Below are 17,653 nucleotides of genomic sequence, written 5' to 3'. Positions count from 1 at the left end.
GACAGATAGATAGATAGATAGATAGACAGACAGACAGACAGACAGACAGACAGACAGACAGACAGACAGACAGACAGACAGACAGATAGATAGATAGATAGATAGATAGACAGATAGATAGATAGATTTTAACAAACAAGGCAATTCAGATTTATTTAAACAGCACTTTTCATGCACCAGGAAATTTAAAGTGCTTTAAAAATAAAAGTAAAAAAAGGCGACTGATTTAAATAGAAAAGAATTTAGAACAATGCAAAATCTGCATTTAATTTAAATGGAAATAACTAAAAATAAATATAAATAATGGCATAAAGTGCAAATAAAATCAAGCAAATGACTATTGTGCATGTATTATTCAGTGCATGTTGACTGGTAATATACCTCTGCCTTAGGATCTTATAAGCAAACATAAAAACAAGATAGAAATATTTTCAAGAATACTTCCGATCTAAATGCAAGGTGGAGGCAATTCCGAAAGCAGTTCAAATGCAACAGCTTACACAGTTATTTATCTCAGTGCCCAAACAGCCATGATATCCCTGCTTAGAATTACAACCTGCTGATCTTTCCACAACGATTCCTGCAGCGTGTTGGGAAAGGCTGGGATCACGGTAGATTAGTGGTTCACCGAGGTCGGCTGTGGAATCTCTAGAAGATTACTTGCCATGACTCTTGTTTTGCTTTTGACTGTAATGCCCAGGAACCTAAGCACCACCTAATCTATAGCTGCCACAACTAAACATCCACTGATCTAGAGCTGCCAAAACTAAATATCAACTGATCTAGAGCTGCCACAACCAAACACCCACTGATCTAGAGCTGTCACAACTAAACACCCACTGACCCAGAGGTACCACAACTAAACACCGCCTATAATATAAAGCGTCCACACCCAAACACTGCCTGATCCAGAGCTGCCACTTAAACACCACCTGATCTAGAGCTCCTACAACTAAACACCACCTGATCTAGAGCATCTACACCCAAACACTGCCTGATCCAGAGCTGCCACAACTAAACACCCATTGACCTAGAGCTGTCACAACTAAACACCACCTAATCTAGAGCTCCTACAACTAAACACCACCTGATCTAGAGCATCTACATCTAAACACTGCCTGATCTAGAGCTGCCACAACTAAACATTCACTGACCTAGAGCTGCCACAACTAAACACCGCCTGATCTAGAGCATCCACATTCAAACACTGCCTGTTCTAGAGGTCCTACATCACAGAGCACTCAACACAGAGCACTCAATCTGCCTTGCAGTGGTGTAGATATCCAGGCCTAGAGGCGCAGTGTCTCCCTGTTGTAACCGAGTCAGTGGCTCAAACACCGTAAGCGGGTCTCACGTCTGAACGGCAGCCTGCCACATCTCACTCACAGTCCCGGAGCAGTCAGCGCTCAAGAATAACACGAGAGGACAACATTAGGGTGCCGTCAGCTGCACTTCCTAAAACTCTAACCGTGTTTCACTCACGCTGTCTGCGTGTCAAGCCACGTAGAACAGCCTGCCTTGTCTTTCCCTCCTTCCTTCACTTTTAATATCTGGAGGGCAGGTGAGCACAGACACTGACTCTGGTGGAATAAAACCAAAGGTATCAGGCCAAAGTCGTAAAGATCTTGTGATGAGTGTTGATCTGCAGGTCTGCAACACTGGTGGCAAAGGTCCTGGGTCAGAGGCAGGAAGCCTTTATTCTCCAGGCTTTTATTCTGTAGAACCTCCAGGCATTTATTCTGTAGAATATCAAGGCCTTTATTTTGTAGAACCTTAAGGCCTTTATTCTGTAGAACATCAAGGCCTTTATTATGTAGAACATTAAGGCCTTTATTTTGTAGAACATCAAAGCCTTTATTTTGTAGAATCTTAAGGCCTTTATTTTGTATAACTTTAATGCCTTTATTCTGTAGAACATCAATGCCTTTATTTTGTAGAACCTTAAGGCCTTTACATTTACATTTACGGCATTTAGCAGATGCTCTTATCCAGAGCGACTTACAAAAGTGCTTTGTCATTTATTCATAGAATACATCCTAGTACAGTACAGTAGGTTAGAGTCCAACATACCAATGAACTAGAATACAGGGATCACTGTTGATACCTAAAAGTACACAATACATAAGGTCTATCCTAAACAATGAAAAGTGCACTAAACAATAAGTGCTGGAGTTTGTTAAACAACATAAACAGTGCCCTACAATAAGTACTAATTTAGTCAGTCAATATGGGAGCAGTGTCAGTTGTCCTTTAAATATTCTGCAAATAGAAGGTCTTCAGTCTGCGTTTGAAGACTGCAAGGGACTCTGCTGTCTGGACAGTAAGTGGGAGTTCATTCCACCATCTTGGAGCAGGACAGAAAATAGTCTCCAAGCTTGTCGTCCATGAGACCATGAGGCTTTCATTCTGTAGTGCTCCACTACCATGCCTGTGCTATGCCTATTTACAACCACTCAGCACATGATCAGCTATGAATGCTGAGCTTGTACACGAATAATCAGTCGATCTACAACCCTTTACAGAGCAGGGCAGCTTCACTTACTGAGTCATGCTTTTATTGACGTTGACTTTTAACTCATGCTCAGAGGGTCTATTTTTAGCACCTACTGGTCTTTTATTTCCTCTCTAGCGACCCAGACATCTGCTTCCCTTCCCATACAGGCTGATCTTATTGGTCGCTGCGTCTGTGAACAGTTAACTACTGTGGTCATGTTGGTACACACCTACGTTAAGATGCAAACTGATGTGGCTCCACTCTGAATCCAGTCATGTAACTGCCACTCGTTGACCTCTCACCCAGAGGACCCTTGATGTCCATGCTGTGGCCCAGGCTAATGGAGGAGCTATTTTGTGTGCAGTTTTTCTTGAGCACACATGTTGAGCTCTTAGGAGTCATCTGCTGTGAGATCCCAGTACCACGGTTTCACTTTCAACAGCTGCAATGTGGCACTCAGGACATGTTGTGGTGTAAAGCCCCAACCTTCGCATAAACCTAAACAAGGACGTGGGCAAATTCCAGAGGAATTCTGCCACACTCAAATGACGCTTGGCCTGGTTCTAGGAGTGTTGTTTAAGAGACATCTGTAAATACAGGACCCAGCTGGGCTCAAAATAAATATAGAAAATTAAAAAGGGCCATTTTTGACTGATGCTGCTACATACTGCATATTGCAATCGGAATATCAAGACAGAAATTGAAGCTCACTAAGATAGAAATGTGAATTATTAACGAGTGACCATATATTACAACGACATTACAACATTGCCAACATCCTGACGGCACTGTTGTCTTGGATACTGCTGCTGCGCTATGTGAGTTCTGCCACAGGTTTGTAAGAGCAGGACTTCAGGCGGCGTAGCAGCACGCTACGTCCCGCTGAATGAGGCTGACGGTCCGAACTGCTTCTGAAAATTGACCTCATTAAGTATTAAGGGCCTTAAAGTAGAAGACGCTTAGCGTTTCCTTAGCCAAAGATAAAAAAAAACGTCTAATGGCTAAATGGAGTCAAAAATGACTTCCATAGCCATAGTGAGTGAGACAGAGCAGAAGAGTGGGCCATAACCAGGAAATGAGGTCCCTGTAAGATACACACGGCGCACTCCGCATCACTCTGTGTGGCTATCTCAGCCATAATCTAATCGGAGATGCAGGTCAGCCAGGAGCTTGACAAGTGGCTGATGGACGCAGCTGAATAAGCAGGCATTACTGCACGATCCCAGAGAGAGAAAAAAAAAACACGAAAGGTCGCGACCCTGTGGGCATAGAGCACCTATCCAAACCAAACCAGGGAACAGCCATCTTATGCCAGCACTCCGACTATATTTAACCGTCCAAGAAAAGCTTCTGTGAAATGCAGGGTTAATCACGCTAAACTATTTGTGTGACATCTGAAGAAAGAAGGAATGGTGTTAAACTGCAATTAGAGAAAAGTAGCACTTTTATTCTAGTTTAATAAAATCTTTAACACACAGAAGAAAAGCGTGTCACAGAGGAAGTGGCTTGTAAAATCCCCAACATCTCACCAAATCCCACAAATGTTGAACAAATTTAAGAAGAATGGTAATGTCTGAAAGAACATTAACAACCGCTGGTGACAGCAGCCTGAGGAATGTCACGCACGCAGTTAGCACCGTCTCCATCGCACCTTTCAAACTGGAGTCGTACCTACCTCAGCTGTGTTTTCTTCTCTCAGCAACGCGTGCAGCAGCACCGAAACCTCCGAGCTCACACACGTAACTCCCGAATGAGCTCCGCCCTCCTCCTGTTTAATGATGACCATGTTTTTTCCATACAGGCAGTCTCTGGGACAGCTACATATGACTTCCAGGTGGGCCTGTTTAACAGGCGCTAAGGGCGCCGCACTCTTCTTAACTAACTGCCGTGGTCCCTAAACCAACAAGGCACCTCTGACAGGCTGGTCTGGCTGACCACATCCTGATGCTGCCCGTTGTGTGTCACTGTCTCACGCAAAGCTGCGGGGGGGCCGGGAAAACGTGGCAGACTGCAACCATCTCCGAGGGCAGGACTTGCAGTTGGACTCCTTTCTTCCAAATAACAAGAGCTTCTGCTCCATGGAGCTGGGAATCCATGCGAGCAGTGCGGTGCCGTCCTTATACTAGGAAACGGCATATTAGTGTCTCTGAACGCAAACCATACGGGTAGCGTTCGGGCGGCGCTGTTAACGGGAATGCTGCTGTTCATTTCAAATGTGTTAAGGAATCGTACATAACTAATGTGCTGCAATTAAGCCAGGCCGGTATTATCTCACGCAGCAAAATCAGCAGCCTTGTTGGAAAGAATACTAGATAATTACATGCCATGCATGTAGGGATGGCCGAGGGCAGCGAGTGTACCTGCTCTCGAGCCCACGTTTCCCGGGTGGCAAGCGTGGCCTGACAGCCAGCCCCGTAGCACTCTAGATGGAACACGAAATGAAACCGAGGTGAAAAAGACAGCGGTCCCCACCTACAGAGGCAGCCGAACTCTCTGAGACGTACGCGCACCCCTCCCCGGCAGGCGCTGGCCAGCAGCTAAAGGTCGACATCACAGGTGACGTGATGCACGACGGAAATGAATGAAGAAGAGCTGAAGAAACAGCCATCCAAAGGTCATCCATGCAGAGAAGAGACGTGCCGGAGCTGCCGTGCTCTGGCACAGACAGGGAAACGTTTCATCCTCTGTCTCGTGGAACGTTCTGAGCATGTGCGGGAACACGCAGGCCATGGCACACGCGGGTCCTTTTCACGACTTCGAGGAACTGTATAATAACATTTAGCTTCCATGACTCATCATGGGGAAACATTTAGACAGATGCCCTGCAGAGAAGGAGAGTGGAAGAGTATGATTTCACTATATCAGATGCCTTGGACCGACACATCCCGTCAAAATAACGTGTTCAGTTAAAACTAGGTTACATCCAAAACCATTATATTCTGTCACCTTCAGTGGCCCCGTGACGTATCACAGTGAGGACGCTGGAGGGAGAGCCAGGGATACGCCCACAAGTCAGATCCTCCAGGCCACTAGGGGCGCTATAACCAGAGTGGCTTCTGTCCTCTTGCCTCTCTCTGTGCTGGGCTGCTCTGGAACGGAGAGCCCAACCGCAAAGCAGAAACTGTGCGATCCCTGGTGCAGTAGCAGGGCTGGCCTACTGCACTCCTGCCACAAGCTATTTTTAACCACCTGCCACGAATCCACTTTTATTTTGGCCACGGGAAACACGCCCCCGGTGGACAGGACATTCCTCCGCGCAGCACGCCTTCTGTGCTATTTCACAACAAGAATCCGGCACTCTAACCTGTGGCTAAGTCTCCCGCAAAGCAGAGCAATCCTGTCACACTGTGAACCAAAACCAGACTCATCTTACAAATAATACAAATTCACTTTATGATTGCGGTAACTTTACAGGAAGCGTACAAATCTTCCTGATGTGGTCCTTCCACAAAGAGCTCGGTCAGTCTGTGAAGTTTATGAAGGCAATGCTAGCTTAAATCTTAGCTTCAGCATTTAGTACAATCAGGTGGCTTGCTTGTCTGTTTTTTGATACGGTAATGTAAGCACACAGCATACAGCGACTGTGTCATGAAGAGTGTGCATCTGACCCCTGACCTGTGCACGCGGTCCAGATCTGCACCACGGCCAGCTGAGGCGTGCAGGACCCGAGAAACTAACATGACTGGCTAAAAAGTACTTATCCCAATTGTGGTGTCCCTCTGCACACAGCACACTCTCACACAGCACACTCTCACACAGCACACTCTCCCTCGAAGGGTTTCGGCTCATTGGCAGAGATGTTTTCCCGGAAATGTAGCACACTGGAAAATAATTTTAGCCCTTTAAATATAAATGACACCCAACTCTGGTGGGAGCAAATCTGCCATCGATCTTGTCTGTGTGTTCTGATGAGCCATCATCCATTTCTGAGTAGTCAGTCAACACGGTTTAAGTGCACTGGCCAGGGAGATGAGGTCCATTGGCCAGGCCCTGGGGGTGGTCGTGGGGGGTCTGTCACGTCTACGGGGCTTTTTAGCGCTGGACTTCACAGTAGAAGGTTTTGTATTGATTCGCAAGTATTCACAAAATCTACACCATCGGCAGGAACATCAAGCAAAAATGCTGGGCCTCCGCTTTGCTCTACTGAGTCCATGGCTGCCTCTGATGAGGACACACACACATACACACACACACACACACACACACACACACACACACACACACACACACACACACACACACACACGCGTGTAAACAAGAATCATAATATTAAGACTGCCGTTACATTTGGAATCTGCTCACAGATATCAAAGTTTATGCAGGCAATAGAGAGGTATTTTAGGAAAGTGTCATGAACTGTATCCTTATGGCCATCTGGCATTTCTCAATCTCTCTCTCTCTCTCTCTCTTACTCTGTGTTTTGTATCGGAAAAGAGGAGGAAGAGGAGTAGAGAACGGCCTCTTCTTCTCCCCTCTGCTGTCACGGCACTGTCTGTCACCCCAGTCAGTATCAGATTCCTGCACACGTCACCCGTCAAGACACGGGACGTTATCACGAATCCACAGAGGCCGAAGACGCGCCCGTCACCTCAAATATCAAAGGATGCCAGAGCAACAGGCTGACAAGTCTAGTGCCCCATCTCAGTGCGTGGAAGATGGCAGGAGCGGGATGCGGGACGCGGGACGCGGGACCTGCCGCAGGAGCTGAGTAACAGCAATGAATCATCACACGAGTCACGGACATTTCAGAAGGCAGACAACAGCTGACGGTGGAAATATCGATGGAATTTAGAGTAAGCTGGCAAGTCAATGTGGGCATGTTGAATGATCATAATTTAATAATACAAGTAAATAAATAATATATTTCTGAGTTTCAGATACACTACATGTCTTAGGACACCTAGACAACACACGAATGACCGACACACACAGTCAACACATGCAAAGACCGACACACACAGACAAGACACGCAAAGACCAACAGACACAGACAACACACGCAACGGCCAGCACACACAGACAAGACACGCAACGGCCAGCACACACAGACAAGACACGCCACGACTGACACACATAGACAAGACACGCAATGACTGACAGACACAGACAACACACAACGACTGACAGACAGTCAACACATGCAACAACCGACAGACACAGACAACACACGCAAAGACCGACAGAAAGGCGTGGGACAGCAGACCCCCACAGGCTGACGGCTTCAGGAACAACAACAGTCTGCTGTAGTAGAAGATGAAGAGGCGTCCAAAATGTCAGTGAAGTTCAGCAGGGTTCCAGAAAACCAGGGTGTCTTGGACAGAGCAGGCAAAGTGTTTGTCTAGTTAGCAAAATACAACATTTGAGAAATGCTATTAAAGAAAAATTCAGAAGATCATAACCCAGTTATGAGTTGGGTCATATAAGGATTTTGAATATTAACTTAAGGAAAACAAAAAACCTTGCTAAGTAAGTAAGGATTACAGTGAATACAGGATATGTTTTTAAATGCATTGATAACAATTTAGCTGTTATTGACATAATGATCGGCAAGATTAAAATTAAATGTGGCTCCAAGATAATAAAGTGTCCCATCAAAAGTTGAAACAACACTGATACTCTGAGAAGCAGAACTCCTTGCTGGAATGTCACGTTGGCAGGTGTGCCGCTCAGAATGTGCCACTGTAAACATCACATGGTCTTAGAGAAAAGATATTGGACTACTAGTGAAACGTTACTACGATGATGAGTCAGTGGTTACTGATATCTGACTGTCAATTCACACTGGTATCTGTTACTATGACTACTCTGTTACTATGACTACTCTGTTACTATGTCTAATCTGTTACTATGACAAATCTGTTATTATGTCTAATCTGTTAGTATGACTGATATCTATCTGTAACTATGACTATCTGTTACTATGATCACTCTGTTACTATGACAAATCTGTTATTATGTCTAATCTGTAACTATGACGATCTGTTACTATGACACCGGCTACATCACCGTCTGTTATCATTTATGTGTTCATGCCTGACTCCATGTTTTCAGGTTCTCCAGTAACATTCAATATAGTTCTTTGGACATTAACACACGGGTAAATAGTTTTCTGACGTCAGCTGCTAAAACCAACTTGTTACTGTCCAAAAAAAGTCACATAAAGGTCAAGTAACCAATGTGTGCTGCGTCTTTAGATTCAGAAAGTGCCACAAGACCCCAGCACGAGGTCTGAACCTAACAGCCATCTCATCTGAACCATGTGCAGCGCTGAAACCGCTCACAAGGCTTCCGAATAACGCACTCCCCAAGACGGCAGAGAAACACACACAGATTAGCCTAGGTACAGGCACAAGGAAGATCTCCCTTTAAATGATTCATATATCCATTCATGTGTAGTTTCTTTACATGTGACGTCTAGTCAGTTCCTGAAGAAGCCGATCGAGCCTCATGGACACTGTCAACAGACAGGACCAATGGGGTTCACACACCAAACCAAGTGGGACAACCTCTGCACTGGGGGTGGGGCTTTAGAAGACCCAGTGGGACCACCCCTGTGCTGGGGGCGGGGCTTTAGGAAACCCAGTTTGACTACCCCTGGGCTGGGGCCGGGGTAGTGAAAAAATTGTCTCAGCAGCACTCAGTCTTTCTCTCTGTCTGCCTAGTCCTTTGTCTATATGTCTGTCTATATGTCTGTCTGTCTATATGTCTGTCTATATGTCTGTCTGTCTGTCTGTCTATATGTCTGTCTGTCTATATGTCTGTCTGTCTATATGTCTGTCTATATGTCTGTCTATATGTCTGTCTGTCTATATGTCTGTCTATATGTCTGTCTGTCTATATGTCTGTCTGTCTATATGTCTGTCTGTCTATATGTCTGTCTATATGTCTGTCTGTCTATATGTCTGTCTATATGTCTGTCTGTCTATATGTCTGTCTATATGTCTGTCTGTCTATATGTCTGTCTGTCTATATGTCTGTCTATATGTCTGTCTGTCTATATGTCTGTCTATATGTCTGTCTATATGTCTGTCTGTCTATATGTCTGTCTGTCTATATGTCTGTCTATATGTCTGTCTGTCTATATGTCTGTCTGTCTATATGTCTGTCTATATGTCTGTCTATATGTCTGTCTGTCTATATGTCTGTCTGTCTATATGTCTGTCTGTCTGTCTGTCTGTCTGTCTGTCTGTCTGTCTGTCTGTCTGTCTGTCTGTCCGTCCACTCCTCGCGTTCACACAGAATGCATTGCTACGACTATCCCCACACAGTCAGGACATCAGTTAAATCTGCTCCCAGAATACAGCAGCACATCTGATGGGTGAGAGTGCTGTGTGCACGCGTCCGAGCCACAGGCCTTATTTAGCTCCCTGACGGTCGGTGGCCTTTGATATTGGCACTGTGGACACACGGCAGGCAGGCTGGGGAGCTTCACACGCACTGAACGAGGCACGTTGTGGTCTGAAGCATCCAGACAGGTGGAGAGAAGTGCATAGGCTGCAGTAAACACCAGTGGGTGGAGCTGCTCACGGGTAAAGACATAATTATAATAATCTACTCTGACATGCGCACAAGGATTTGTTTGCTAATGTATGCACAATTAAATGTTTATTATTATCTACACACACAGACAATACATTTAGCAATTTTTTAATGCTATATAAATATATGTATTCTATATGTATTCGATGTACAGGATAATGCAATATTAATATTATGGAAGAGACTGTGTAGGGAATATAGTTGTTCACTTAGTTTGGATTCTGGCTGCAGTCATTTGAGGATGCTTGACTGTTGTTGACACTTTCAGTGGGATCCAGACAGTGTAGGATCATTTTAAAATGCCTGGAAGACAGCGCCACTACAATGCTAATTCACAACATTCAACATCCACATTTCAGGAAAATAACCAAACATTCAGAAACTGAGACAAGTCTTATATCCAGAGGAGAAAGCTTATAAAACTAACAAACATAAATTATTGTAAAAGTACAACATAAATGTCACACTACTAAATAGTGCAATTGTTTGAAATCAAACTGTCATGCACACACTCTCCCGCCGTTCTGCCCCAACACACTCTGCAAGACCCTCCCTTGTTTTGTCTCAGTTACACAAATTTCTTCACAACATGGAGTTATCTAATGCTCCTTGGTAGCTATGGCAACATTGTTGAATCTTCACAAAGCAATGAAGCTTCATTTGGTAAATTCTTTTCCCCCAGCAAGTTCTACTGTGACTGATAAACTTCACACGTTTCTCAGCAAGACTCGGAGTTTAGTCATGGCAACAGGACACACAGAAAGAAGCCAGCTTTTCTGTCTTTGTGCAGCTCTGCTTCAAGGTAAGACCCAATGCATGTGTTATTCGCCAAGCCCTGCCCACTCAGACTGGTATGACCCCGCCCACTCCTGCCTTGGTGGCACCGCCCACTCAGGCCTAGAAGTGTTTTTTCCTTTCACAGCTTTCATTCATCATATCATCGTAAACGTTGTTATAGCTCTTCTCTGAAGATTAGACAGACTCCCAGAAAGACTCCGAAAAAAACACCCAAATCAAACATCGCAAAAACACATCTCCATATTTACGCTCACAAGAAGAACAAAAAAAATCACTTATCAGAGGAGCAGACATTTATTTGAAACAGTCTTGAGTCTCTTAAACAGCATTGTGGAGTTGAATGAGTCAGTGGGCATTTTAGCTTCAGTGACAATGTAATGATCTCAGACCACCAGTACATGTACATCACTGTGCTCCAGCGCTGTGAGACCCCGGAGTGCTAGATGCCATGGTAACGCATGCTTGGTAGCTATTGCTTCAAATGATTCAAATGGACTTCCAAACTTAGTAGAGACCAAAGACAAATTAAGACACAAAGGCACTCCCTCAAAAGGTGACTACCCTTTTCAGTTACCATAGTGACCACAAGAACAGCAGGCACAACGTCAAACCCATCAGTAAAAGACAAAGTCCTCTGCCGGTGTGGAGCATGGCGGATTTCTGTGGGTACTGTACAAAAACACCTATAAAATGACTGATAACGTCATGCCCACTAACAGGAGCCTCGCATGAAGAAACACTGCACCACGGACTACTCCAAAAGATCCCACAGCAGTTAGCATTTTTCCCCTTCAAGCACCTCAGCCCAGTCTCCTCACTGCAAAGACGCAGTTATTGTATCATTTTAAGCAGTCCCACTGCCTGACGGGATCTCAGCAGCTCAGTGTGGCGTTCAGCGCTCTACTGCTTCTGTCCCGTGGGACAACGGTTTCTCTGCAAGCCGGCAGACTCGGGAGACACATAGCGCTAAGACCCAAAAAAACGTAACCATCTGGAGAAGGGTCACTTTTCTCTGTAATCTCACCAGAGGATTAGACTCCGTGGAGCTCTATGAGGAGCAAGGAATTGAATTCAAAATAAAATAAGAAGTGTGAGCAGCTTTAAAGCAAAATATCTGTCACGAAGGCAGAATGTCTCAACAGAACCATATATCTTTTCTTGTGTGTGAAAATACAGGATGCTGCAATCTGGCGAAAATTTCACCACTGCACCTGAGCATGGAAACTCTGCAGTTTGGTCCATAAAAACAGCAGTTGTTGCCTATCTAAAGAGTCACTGCACATTTTGTCCAACTGCCCCAACTCACTGTAGGAAACGAAAACGCATTGTGTCTGGGTGTACGTGGGTGAGAGCATTCTCTGTTATGCCTAATGACCACAAACGTCCTACTGTGTTAAATGCTACTGGATATTTCAGTGGCCAGTAGCAGGGTACTGTCAGAAAGCAGGTACACACACAACAGTCACACACATGAGAGTAAACTTATTTCCCATTAAATGTGAAGTATGACACGTCGGAGGTAAGACTCCCCATCCATCATAGTCATGCTTAATGTTTATTTCAGTAAGAAAATATGATTTCATTCTCAATATCTGGAAGTACACCATAAATTATGAGGTCATGGGTTAGAGGTCATAGTAAAAAAAAAAAACTGCACTTGCAAGAATTTAAAGTATTAAGTCCCCAGAGGTTAGCTCAGTTTTTACCTGAATTTACTTCTGCGTCCCAGAGCAGTCGTGCTCGTAGTAAAACAATGCAGAATGCACGACAATTAATACACTTATGAAGAAGAATAAAAAATGAAAGCCCAATTAGGAAATGCTCCATACATTTAATAAACTCTGTGGTAGCGCCACCATGCGGTAACTAGCCCACATTATAGCGCTATAAAAACTTCCACCGGAGATCTCTAACATTGGCTGAGGTTAAGATACCGTCTCTTCGCAGAATTTCAAATCTGTTTATTAATCATTTTGCAACTACAAATCGTGTGTATAAAGAATATTATAAATGTATTATATATTATAAGTATATAATGTATAATATGGCTAACGACGTGCTTGTCGCGTTTTAAAAACTGATTTCTGGTATGTAAAATAAATCTAACTCTTAAAAACTTTTAAGCAAAGAAAAGCGACGTGCGTAACTGTTTAAGGGAGATCATCAGACGTTGTGTTGTAAATGCAGCCTCAGCGCTTGGCAGCTCTGGTGTAGTATCTCTGAATGTAACGGAACTGCAATAGTTTTTAATATGAAAACGTGAGCGCCAAACATGCTGACACGGAACAGGCGTGTAAGGGGGTACGACGGAAAAGGCGATGAAACCCAGCAAGCCAACAACGGGTCACTCACCGAAAACAGTGTCCAGGTACTCCTGACCATCTAGGAGAGAGAAGGAGCACCAGTGAGCGCGTAGAAAGAGCTGTACGGATGACGCGATAAGTAATCCCAGTATATGTCTGCGATCCTGGGCTTTTCTGTCTGTAAATGACTCCTAACGGTGTGGACGTGGGGTCTCCCCGAGCCCGTGCGTCCCGCAGACCAAGCTCGTGGAGCGACGACCTCCGGCGCAGACCAGGACACTCAGGAAGCCTCGCAACTACTGGCAACCACTGAGAGAGAGAGAGAGAGAGAGAGAGAGAGAGAGAGAGAGAGAGAGAGAGAGAGAGAGAGAGAGAGAGAGAGAGAGAGAGAGAGAGAGAGAGAGAGAGAGAGAGAGAGACAGAGAGAGAGAGAGAGAGAGAGAGAGAGAGAGAGAGAGAGAGAGAGAGACAGAGAGAGAGAGAGACAGAGAGAGAGAGAGAGAGAGAGACAGAGAGAGAGAGAGAGAGAGAGAGAGAGACAGAGAGAGAGAGAGAGAGACAGAGAGAGAGAGAGAGAGAGAGAGACAGAGAGAGAGAGAGAGAGACAGAGAGAGAGAGACAGAGAGAGAGAGAGAGAGAGAGAGAGAGAGAGAGAGAGACAGAGAGAGAGAGAGAGACAGAGAGAGAGAGAGAGAGAGACAGAGAGAGAGAGAGAGAGAGAGAGAGAGAGAGAGAGAGACAGAGAGAGAGAGAGAGACAGAGAGAGAGAGAGAGAGAGAGAGACAGAGAGAGAGAGAGAGACGGAGAGAGAGAGACAGAGAGAGAGAGAGAGAGAGAGAGGGAGATCCCTAGTCCCACTCACTTAGCAGGATGAGAGTTTCGCGCAGGGTGCCTTCGCGTTTATGCCTCGCGTGAAAGACTTCGGTGCTAGAAATGAGCCAGCTCAAATGCACGCGCCCCCGAGAGCCCGCTCCGTCCTCCACCCCAGTACCGTGGGCGAGTCCGCTTCTCTACGTAACAGCCCACGGTAACGAAAAATGTATCATTTAATAAATAGACAAATAACAATAATAACAACAAATCCACATATTAATGATTTCTACGACTTATATTTAACGGCAATCTGCAATCTGTTAATTTTTTGGTAAATATCTGTTATCAAACTTGTACGCTTCTGGTCACTGGATATAGTAAATCTGTACAATGTCGAACATCTTAAACAGTTCGAGCTGTCTTTCAAACAGTACAGCAATTCCCTTCTTGAGAATTTACGTGTTTAAACGCATCATTGTAATGGCAAAGACTGTAAATCCTGAAGATTTAGGAACAGGGACTCGGAAACAGAGTGCAGCTATAGTTTCATCTCAGTGTATAGTAATGTATGGTGACGCTTACTGTTCCTTTACAAGCTTTGATTCCACCTTTCACTGACTGCACGCGCAGTCCTTTTGTTGTAGCCACATGACAACACGAAAGACAAAGAACCCGCAACAGAGGAGAGAATCCTGAGGTCCGGGTGGTGTTTCCTACTGCGAGTTAAGAGTCTAGAATTATAGAGCAGATTTACACACACACGCGCGTACACGCACACACACGCGCGCGTGCGCGTGTACACGTACACGCACGCACACACACAGACGCGTACACGCATACGCACGCGCGCACACACACACGCACGCAGGCATACACACACGCACACACACGCATACACACACGCACGCGCACACAAACACGCACGCACGCATACACACATATATATATATATACACACACGCATACACGCACGCACGCACACACACACACACACACACACACACACATATATATATATATATATATTATTATTTTTTTTTTTTTTTCTCTTAGCATATATCAAAGGTATCAGATACATTTTCTCCTATAAAGTATAACATTCTGTTAAATGCAGCTAAAACCTTGAGATTTGCAGACAGGGTATTTTCTGTCTGTTTTGTCCTACAGCAAAAACCGACATTATTGTTTACCATCTTTGGTATGTCCATAACAGGGCTAGAGCTAAATGTTTCTTGTCTTTCTGGACCTCAGAGATTTCCAACATATAAGTATGCAAACACAAATCTAAAACAATGCTTCACGCAACGAGATCTCAGCCCCAAAAAGGGTATTTAAATACAAATCAGATCTTCTCCATCAGGTTCTCGTGTCGGTTTCCAGATTAAAGCTTCAGCGTAGTGGAGAGAGCACTGTGTTTGTCACATTTCACTACGTACGTGCCAAACCTCACTTGTCCCTCAGCCTCTGCTTCTAGGCAATGCAATCATCTCGATAGCTTGAAAAACCAGCATCAATCCTTCCCTATAAGGGGCAAATGAGGCCTATTACTGCCTACTAATAAATCACAGGCCGTAAATGCCTAAGCATGACTCAAAATAAGGTGGACTGTCATTGCAGCATAGCGCTAAGGCCAGGGTTTCCAGCGTAGCGCTAAGGCCAGGGTTTCCAGCGTAGCGCTAAGGCCAGGGTTTCTAGCGTAGCGCTAAGCCCAGGGTTTCCAGCGTAGCGCTAAGCCCAGGGTTTCCAGCGTAGCGCTAAGCCCAGGGTTTCCAGCGTAGCACTAAGGCCAGGGTTTCCAGCGTAGTTGGACTGAAGACTGAAGCACAGGTGTTGGCTAAAAACACTTAGACCCTTTGGGTCTGATTCAAACAGGTTTGTTTATGTTGGGCTTCCAAAGGTGTCTGGCAAACTAAGAGCCTCAGATCACTACCTCTTCTGAGACTACAATTATTTTTGAATGCACTGTCTAACCGACTCACCAGAGACATACAACATCAATAGTCTTAATTTGTATCAGATAAGTAAAACTGCTTAGATCCACTGAAGCAAGAAAAAAGAATTAAGCCTCCTTTTTTGAACATTTATTCTAAAATCAAGGCTAGTCACTTTCACTGAGGCGAATGAACACAGAGGGCATACTTAGAAACTTAGGAAAATCTCCAACCTTTCCGATAGCTGGGAGAATGTGCTCCAGGATCTATGTAGAGATGTATTTGAATACAAGATTTTTTTCCAAGGACAAGAGCTTTAAAGATAGGTCACAGAGTACCACAGAGTACAGAGTTTGTTCAAAATGTAGGTTATCCCCAATATACATCTCCCAATTTAGGATTTTACAGCTGGAATGTGAAGTATATCTACTTCAGTTGATGGGATCAGTACATCCTCCTTCGAGAGAGAGAGACACTATCATCTAAGCCATAGAACACATCTTCTGTTTTTACTGAGGTTTTACTGAGGCTCTTAACTCTGGTTAAGAGCGCGCCTCTAGCCGTATGATTTGAGCTTTAGTTTTCTTGAAGCTCACAGGTAAAGTATTCTAGACACAAGGAAATGTTAGGAAATGCTACCAGATCTTCGGAGCTTTGGTTATCTGCGCCATTCTGGTTTGCAGACCCCACACTTGCCATGCATTATGGGAGAACAAACTTAAACCTTGTAGAAACAGTTAAACAGACAAGTGCTGATGACCACAGCTACGTAGGCAGTGGCTCGGTCCTCTCTGATGGGCGTCCTTGTGGTGGCGGATGAGGTCTATTAGCTAAGGAGGTTGAGCTGGCTGACTAGGAAGCCTCCCTGTTGTCTTATATTGTTCTATCAAATCAAATCAATTCAACATTTGTTTATATAGCACTTCTTACAACAGATGTTGTCACAAAGCAGTTTTACAAATGTCTGAGTCCAACCCCCAGTGAGCATGACATGGGTGACAGTAGTGAGGAAAAACTCTCTAGATGACGAGGAACCTTGAGAGGAACCAACACTCAAAGGGGAGCCCATCCTCTGGCTGACAATGTTCTATAGTGCTCTGTAGTGGCAGAGGTCTCGTGAGACTGTGTGGATGAGCCATGGCTTCTACTCTGCTGACCCAGGCCGGAGGGAGGTGAGAGGGGGAGGTGACCCCGTGCTGACTCCTTGTCTGAGGACCTCTGTCACGGTGTGGCACCAGACATGATGGAGTGTCTTCTCCTGCAGACAGGCGAAGGATAGACAAACAGACAAATAGATCTCCACTTAATGGGACCTGGGGCAATCACTCTTTTTGCCTGGCTGGGATTTCTTTCGGCTATATTTTTTCACTGGTCAGAATGTTTAAGTCATGACAGAAAGGAGTTTTGCTTATATGTCATGAAACAATGTCTAACACTCACTTGCAACTGTTGATTTAATTTAACTAAATTAAATCTGCTGCATTTCAGGGCTTGGACAGCAGCCAGAGATGAGATCACATTTTATCAAATGTAACATACTGGCATTACAGTCCCATAAGATGACACTAGCTTCATCTTCTACCCTGAAAACACACATGAGCACATCGTAGTGAGGTCCTGTTTGTAACGCAGACGGTCTGCACCCATATGGGCACTGTCTTGTGTGTCTGGTGAATTCCCCCGTGATGTCACAGCCACGAAGTACTCGTGCCCTGCAGCTCACTCACGTCAAGATCATTAGTGAGAATAAAGTGGCAAAACATTAAAACACACAG

General features: G+C 44.8%; 1 protein-coding gene across 3 annotated transcripts in view; it reads right to left on the bottom strand.

Annotated features, from left to right (window-relative positions):
* The window catches only part of sema5a (sema domain, seven thrombospondin repeats (type 1 and type 1-like), transmembrane domain (TM) and short cytoplasmic domain, (semaphorin) 5A), a 107,625-nt gene extending 94,158 nt beyond the window's left edge, over positions 1-13,467 (bottom strand). For 2 of the 3 annotated variants that reach the window (XM_035526306.1, XM_035526305.1), the window contains exon 1: positions 13,184-13,467. The gene's annotated coding sequence lies outside the window, so the exon portion shown is untranslated. The remainder of the gene's footprint in view (positions 1-13,183) is intronic. The other variant, XM_035526307.1, reaches the window with a different exon arrangement.
* Positions 13,468-17,653: the final 4,186 nt, after the last annotated feature.

This window comes from Electrophorus electricus, chromosome 5 (assembly GCF_013358815.1).
Source record: "Electrophorus electricus isolate fEleEle1 chromosome 5, fEleEle1.pri, whole genome shotgun sequence".
Lineage (NCBI taxonomy): Eukaryota > Metazoa > Chordata > Actinopteri > Gymnotiformes > Gymnotidae > Electrophorus > Electrophorus electricus.
Note: the sequence above shows the minus strand (reverse complement) of the source record. Positions and strands in the feature narration are given on the sequence as shown.